Source organism: Aplysia californica, unplaced genomic scaffold (genome assembly GCF_000002075.1).
Source record: "Aplysia californica isolate F4 #8 unplaced genomic scaffold, AplCal3.0 scaffold00020, whole genome shotgun sequence".
NCBI classification, from domain to species: Eukaryota; Metazoa; Mollusca; class Gastropoda; order Aplysiida; family Aplysiidae; genus Aplysia; species Aplysia californica.
In genome coordinates, this window is record NW_004797290.1 from 660442 (window position 1) to 668498 (window position 8057).

The window sequence follows — 8057 nt, forward strand, 5'->3', positions numbered from 1 at the left end:
TCTGTTTTGTGTACTTGATCTAATGTCTCCTCGTGATCAGTGGTTGAAAAGCCTTTCGAAGGAAGACAAAGACCAACATCTGTGGTGTATTAGTGTTACGCTCAACGCCATTGCCTGAAGTCTTGAGGAAGACATGAATTCTATTTTCCTGGGCAGAGGATGAATGGGGTGGTTATTGAGAATCCCCGCCCTTCTGCTGGGACGTTGTATTCTTTTCAGCCTGGCTACAGCCTGGTGGAGTCAAAAGTGATGCCTTCCAATGTGATCTAAATTGTGTCTATATAGGGGTGTAAAACATACATTACACATAGGATGCCATAGATATAATGGATATGGTACCATAAAGAAAGAAAAGTGAACCTGACTGATATAGTTCTTCGTTGTACTCCTCCATTTTTTTGGACTTGCCAAGGGACCAAAACATCCACAGAGGTGTAAAGTTTTTTTTGCCTTTGCACACTCAGGATTTGAGTGCAATTCTGATGTGGGGATATCAAGGTAGTATCTTTATCTGTCTGCAGGGATACTGTATCCCATTCTGCCTTGGTTGGCCCTGACAGACTGGTGTTGCAAGGGCCGTTAAAAAAAAAGGCGGGTTCAAAAGTCTGCCTTAATGAAAGATCTATAATTTGTCAATGAGAGCGTAAAGCTTTTCCTATTTTACACGCATCAACAGAGAGGTGTATCCATTAATTTTAATGAAGTTCATGGTATTTTTTTTACGTGAAAAGTGATTATAGTAGTTGTACAAGTACGGTAGTCTACATCTTTTTTCCTAAGAGGGGAAAAACTGCATCTTCTACTTCTGAGTGTTGCTTTTGACTGATTTTGTTTTTGGTGAGGGTCTTTATGGCTGTCTCTCCTTGTCTCAACATCAACCCTGTTGCCAGCGTGTGTACATCAGGTCATCAGTACATCACACTTGTGTCTGTATAGGTGGTTGGAGGATGTCATTTGTAGGTCATGCTTCCTTTCTTCCCATATCGTGCCTATTTTACAATTTCCCTGTAGTAATTAAGCTTTATTGTGTGGATGAGTTTATTTTTGATTAAATGAAAGACAGTTTTTCCAAGGTATTATAGGTTTACATAGGCCTACATATGACATTCCTTTTGTCCCTCTTGTGAGAACAGATTAGCCTTTGACAGTTTTGCCCTGGGTTTAACCTTGCTTTCCTTTATGATTTCATAAAAAGGTTGCATTCCCATCTCTTCTTGGTTGTGGTTTACATAAATTGGTGAGGGAAAGTCAATGGTGGTGGCTATTATACTGAATATAATACCCAGAGATTGGTCTGTATCAAGCCAAGTGACAATGTAGGCTACATGTAGAACCTCAATATATGCAGAAGCATTTAAATAAGTTATCATCCACCCCACCCGGTGTGCGGGGATCTACTGCAAGTCAGCAACTGGCTTTGTAGATATAACATGTAAAACCGCTCATATGAATGACAACGGCGTAAAACCCTATACTACTACTACTAACATGTAAAATCCTGCTGCTTGCCAACGCAAAACTTCTCTATGAAGATTATGAATCTCAGCTTTCCTAGACCAGATGCCAACATGTACTATATGATACTGACCCTGAACAGACGCCATCATTTATCATATGAACCAGACCAGGCGCCATCATTTATCATATGAACCAGACCAGACGCCATCATTTATCATATGAACAAGACCAGGCGCCATCATTTATCATATGAACCAGACCAGACGCCAACATTTATCATATGAACAAGACCAGATGCCATCATTTATCATATGAACCAGACCAGACGCCAACATTTATCATTATGAACCAGACCAGACACCATCATTTATCATCATATGTGGGTGGTTGGCGGGTGCTCTAGTGTGGTTTGCTTCTTCTTTCCTATCAAACATCTATCGTCCTTATCTCCCCTTCTTCTTTTTTATTTTTATGTTTGTTACTCTCTTGTAACACCTCTAATCTTCTGGCGCTCCTATGACCTTATGCCGTTGCGAGCGCCGTAAAACCTCTACTAAAACTAAAAACTTAAAAAGTTTATCATATGAACCGGGCCTGATACCGCCATTTACCACAGTAGAACTCGGATTCAACAAAAAGAGATGGATTCCCCGTTTATTATTATTTTTTAAATTAATTTTTTTTTATACTATAACTTGGATTCACCGAACACAAAGTATGATAAAGGAGCAAACTCGGATTCAATTAAGTCGCTTGCAGGCAGGGTGAAAAGTCCCTGCTTACGTGGCTTGCTTCATTTTCCTCCCTCAATTATATATATTCGTGGAATCCATTCATGGCACTTGCATCGTTAACCATTATTCGCTTAGCCTGTGTATATCTCATGCGACCAATCAGTGGCCTTCTTTCACACTAACACACGTGCTGTTGGCACGAGCACGCCTTTTTAACTTTTAGAGTGTGTCGGAGTCGGACGAGGGGCCAGCACACGTGTAACTGTGTGTTCGTGTATCTTGTCGGAGGGGAGCACAAGCGGTCCCGGCGTGAAACATCAATCTACTAAAATACAAAAGCGTCAATTATTTTTTTCCACGGCTACCAATCAATATAATACGGAAAAGCTATTTTTGAACGAATTCCGTGCTGGTCGGTGGAATCATGAGTTGCTGTATGCTAGGCTGTACACATCAACACAATAGCTTGTTCAGCAAACAGTTCGTCATAGATGACACAGGTTTGCATTTGAACGAATTGGCCGTTATGCACAATGTGTGCATGGGAGAGCTCGGTGTATTTTCCTGGATTTTCCAGCATTTCTTCGGTTTGGCACCTATTAAACGAAAATGACTATCATTTGAAACCAAACTACTTTTGACTGATCAAGTCGAAAAGGGGCAAAAAGCAGGCATTTCAGGATACCCTACCACTTATTACTAATACTTATATAACTCCCCGTTATAATATATTTTTTCCCCAGTGCCTGTCATTATCTACACAAAAACCTCATGTTTGCTATTATAAACTAACCCTTAGATTCAACAAAATTGAAGGTCAAGCTCGACGACTTCGTTGAATCCGAGTGTCACTGTATAAACCACCCAGACGCCAACATGTACTTTACATGTGTATAAAGTTGACCAAACGCCAACATTACATGCGCAAAATGAAATGGGAAAAGATTACAACATGTAGGCCTACATTATAACATGAACCTGGCGAAATGCCAATAAACACAAATTGGACCTCATCACATTCCTGACCAGAAACATGTCGGCCTACCAACACACGTACCACATGAACCTGACTAAACTCCAACAGGTACCAGAAGTCAGAAGTATGCAGGTGCCCGGTATGAAAGGGAAGGATTTGTTTTCTTTTTTTTAGTAGGCCTACATTTGTACACTTTGTTCTGCTCGTGATTATGCTTACTTTGATAAAGCGGTTGAGGCTGTGCCTGGAGGAAGGGGGTAGTTATTGGTGGGAATGAAAATCTTTACGCATGAGGTTGAAGATTTTTGTTATAACTTATATCCTATTTTAAAAATGTCTACACAAGACAGCATTGCAGCGCTGTGTAGGTCATTGTCTAGGTCAGTTACATGCAGTTCCCACTGATTTCTCCGTTGCTTGCAGAAGTGCGATTTCCTTTGGAGAAGTTGTTTTAACCCCCCGGGGCGGTGCCACAGACTGAAGTGTCTTTAGGCTATTCCCAAAGCGGGGACATTTCTCGTTCTAGTGCACAGTAGAATTGTAAATAGGCTGATCTAACAATATCTTGCTCATAACTGTGACTGAACTACAATAGGGAACAGCTGCTTTTTCTTTCCTAATCCTTACTATCGTCGTTTTCCTCTACCTCTTTTGTATGTATGTTTGTTACACTCTTGTGACCCGCTGTTTCCGGGGTGCCTTGATAGTCGAAGCAGACTTTGTGCTGCTGAAGCTAGAGAGGTGAGCAGAGTAAGTGCGCAGACACAGTGGCCGCAGCTGCAGCGATGCACTTTCAAGTTACTCGCCGCGTCTGTTCCGACTTCTTTTCTAGCGAACACAGTGGCTGCGTCTTTCGGTTCAGTCGGTTAATTCGGCCAATTGCCAGTCAATGAGGATGGCTAAAGAGGTTCTTCAATTGTTGATGCTTTCATGGCTCCATAACAGGAGACGATCCCGCCATAGATATTGGGTACATAGAATCAATAAAAAGAGAGACGCATATTGGTTAATACCATCACCTGATGGCAGAAATCCTTTCAGACGAAGAAAAATGCTTGATATATATCCGGATGAGACCCTCCACATTTCAGCTCTTATTGGACAAACTTGAACCCTACATAGAGAAGCGAACTACCAATTTCTGGAAACCCCTGTCAGCAAAAGAGCGTTTGAATTTGGAAAAAGACTGCTTGCTCACAAGCGGGATTTACCACAGGATACAGACAGTGGCACAACCCTCCAATTTGCATTCGTAGCAGATGATGCATTTCCATTGAGAGAAAATTTGATGAAGCCATTTCCAAACAGATGATTAACACATGAGAAAGAGCTTTTCAATTTTATCACCTATCACGAGCGAGGAATTCAGTTGAATGCTCTTTTGGTAGGATTTCCCAAATGTGGCTTATACTCCTGCGCCAAATGGATGAACAGCCAGAGTCGGCAACAGATGCAGTCAAGGCAATCACAGTGCTCCACAATTTCAATATCATGCAAGAACCTAGAAGATCGGTGCTACGGCACATTGAGGATGACGTGGTTGAGCCACGAGCAGGCCTACCAACGTTCGACAGACTAGAGGTTATGAGGAGCAGAGCTGCCAAAAGTGGAATGGAAGTGAGAAATGCTTTCATGGGATATTTCTCGTCACTGCAGGGTGCATTGCCATGGCAAAACAGCAAATGCTATAACGTCTGATCAGTCCACACTCTCATGTAAAAATGTGCATCTCTTTTAATAAGCTTAAGTAGGGCTATAGTTTGAAACAAGTATACTTGTTGTACAGTGTACATACGTTCAAACAAACAGACGGATAGACAGACAGAGAGACAGACAGACAGACTGACAGACAGACAGACAGACACACAGACAGACAGACAGACAGAAAAAAAGTTCTTACCACTGCATCCAACTTCGTTGGCTACTTTCTTCCATTCGGCCGATATCATGGCCCTGTTGCAGTAGTTTTGATCTGCTTTGTCATAAAAACATCTTTTTTCAACTGCGTGTATGGATGCCTCCGACTCCATTGTAGTCAAAATGCAGCAATTCACTATGTCTACACCCTACATGATGCACTACACAATCACGCCACAACAGTTCAGCCCACAGAATTCTACACCTGTGGTTCAGCCGCACCGCAGACGCTCGAAATTTTATTTTAGCAGCAAGTGCACACGCTGAACCTTTTCTGCTCCGTCCAGCGCTGCGTCTGCTCCGCGCCCACTGTAGCGCCGTGCATTCAATCCTTAGTTAATAAAATTTGGCGATGGAACTTTTTCGGAGAAAGACGTCGCAACCGAAAAAGAAGCGTCGGAGAAGCGTGCACTGTGTTTGAGGCTTAAGTCTGATTCCTTGTAAGGACTTCTCTGCTGACATCCACCCCTTGGCGCTCATATATGACCTTATGCAGTTTTGCGAGTGCCGTAAAACCTCTACTAAAACAAACGAAGTTGTTTGGGTTTTTGTTACTCAATACGTGTATCCGTTTGTATGCTGCTCAATATGTGTATCCGTTTGTATGCTGCTCAATATGTGTATCCGTTTGTATGCTGCTCAGCTGTGGGGTGGCCTTGATAGGCAAGTTTGAAGCACCCCGCCTCCTGAATGATCTAAATTGTGACGAGGGGGCGAAAAAACATAAACATTTTAAAGATTAAATGGAAAACAAAACAAAACAGCGTCAAAGAAAACCGTCTCCTGTCACTGATCCTTAAAGCACTATGCTGCCAATTCTGCCCAAAATGTCGATGCGGGTGGCATGAGGGCGCCACTGGTAATGGTAGTTACTTCTTTGTATCCCCTCTGTTGTTTCTGTTTGTCTTTCTTTCTACTTTTCCCCCAACACTAAATGACCATTACTGTGTCGTTATGCTTCACTTAACTCATCCAAACAAGATGTCGATCTCAGATTATTAACATGAAAATGTAGGAATGTCTTGAAAGAACAGCCGTGCCGGTCCACTCGACAGTCTACGGCGATAATCCGTTCTACTTCTGTCATACCTTATTGACTATTGACCAATTAAGATCTGCTTGTGCTGTGTCAATTGTCAATATGACATAATTATCTCTCCCTCTCTCTCTCCCTCTCTCTCTCTCTCTCTCTCTCTCTCTCTCTCTCTCTCTCTCTCTCTCTCTAGTGTTCGCTGGAGTGTTTTATCTCACTCAGTTCATGTTGGTCGTGACAGTCAGACAGGGTTGAAGAGGCCTGTCTCTTCCTACTACTAATCATCTAAATTATGTCGGCGGGGCCATTAGGTATTTAGCCTGTGTAGATCTATGTTATAAAAGTTAAAAGCTTTAAAAATAATTAGCCGAATTTGCTTTTCAAATGACTGCGTTTCAGAAACGCGTCCTTCATACTTCATCGAGTATATATGCATTTGTAATTTAGCATAAGGTTAATTTTAGCACTTATTGCAGTAGTAACTTCCTTCGTGGGCTTGAAAATGGAACAGCTTGTTTGTACTATATAGGAGCACCTTAATCGTGGCGCATGTTAGCTAACAAGCTATGTAGTTTACAATCTTTTTCCCATGCTTAAGTTCACAATACTTGACAACAATCAGTGACCCTACGCTCTGTTCCAATATCTCTGAATTTGCCTTGGTATCGTTTTCAGCGTGGCGGCCTGTTAGATGCTCAAACTTTATATTATAAGAACACCCTTTAAGAGACTCACACACTTTGGTTCTTCATTATAAAAAAAAACTCTTTCTGTGATTCCTTCCGCCTTCTCATCCAACCAGCAACCATAATACAATGTAATAGGCTTTTATGGACCTGCTTAATTTTTAAGTTCGCTCCATGACGTGTAGCTCAACTTCTTCGGCAGTCTATCGATATAATATATATTTTTATATTTTTATATAATATAGGCCTATAATTATTATATGCCCCTGTCGGTGATTTCTAAAGTAATGCCATGGTACACCTTTTCCTGGAATTGAGCAATTAAAAAAAGCAGATTGCCCAAATACTAATGTATTTCCTCCTTTAAATTCAGACTATGACTTCATTTTTTTTCAATGTACATGTAGATGTTGTGTTATATAATTATAGGCTAGATTCATACACCTCCGTCGACACAAGCTAAACGATTTAGAAGGCGGGCTTCCAATCCTTCCAGTCAGAGCCGGGCTGAGAGGGATACAATATCTCAGCAGAAATAGGCTACTGTTCTTCTCACTCTGGACTCGAACTCTAGTCTCCTGCTTGCGACAGCGAAGCGCCTACCGCGACCACGCACGCCGGTGATTACGACTTCTTTAATATTGTTAATATGTTTTATAGGAGACACATTGTAAGAGTGTGTCTTACTATATTACACATTGTATTTTCAGATGTGATTAGGGTAAGGCCTATTCATTATGGAAGGAAATTTTGTTCTTGTGATGGCTTAAAAAAACAGAAGCACTTTATCAACTCAAAAGGATATCATATCCACCAAGCCAGCAGATCAACAGAAAAGACATTTTCTTCATTACGACCACATATTATTATCATGATCTCCGGGCACAGAACTGTGTCTCCGGGCCAACAGCACACGCTGAACTGGTCTCTTTGGTGAATGGAGGCCCTTGCTGTGGGTGGTTATAACAGGTGTTCTGATGTGTATTTGCTCCTTACATTTCCTATCAAACAGAAACCTTTCTTATCTCTCCCCGTTCTTTTCTTTGTATTTCACTCTCTGCATGGCACCTGTAATCCTCGGCATTTTACCTATTTGTGTTGCAAGTGCCGTAAGTAAAACTAGTTTTACGAAAAACTAGAACGAAACGAGAGGCGATCTTAGCTGCACACAGAGGACATGAGTTTGATTCCAAAGTTGAAACATATTTTTACAGAGAATGCTATCTTCGTCTGTCTGCTGGGATACTGATCCT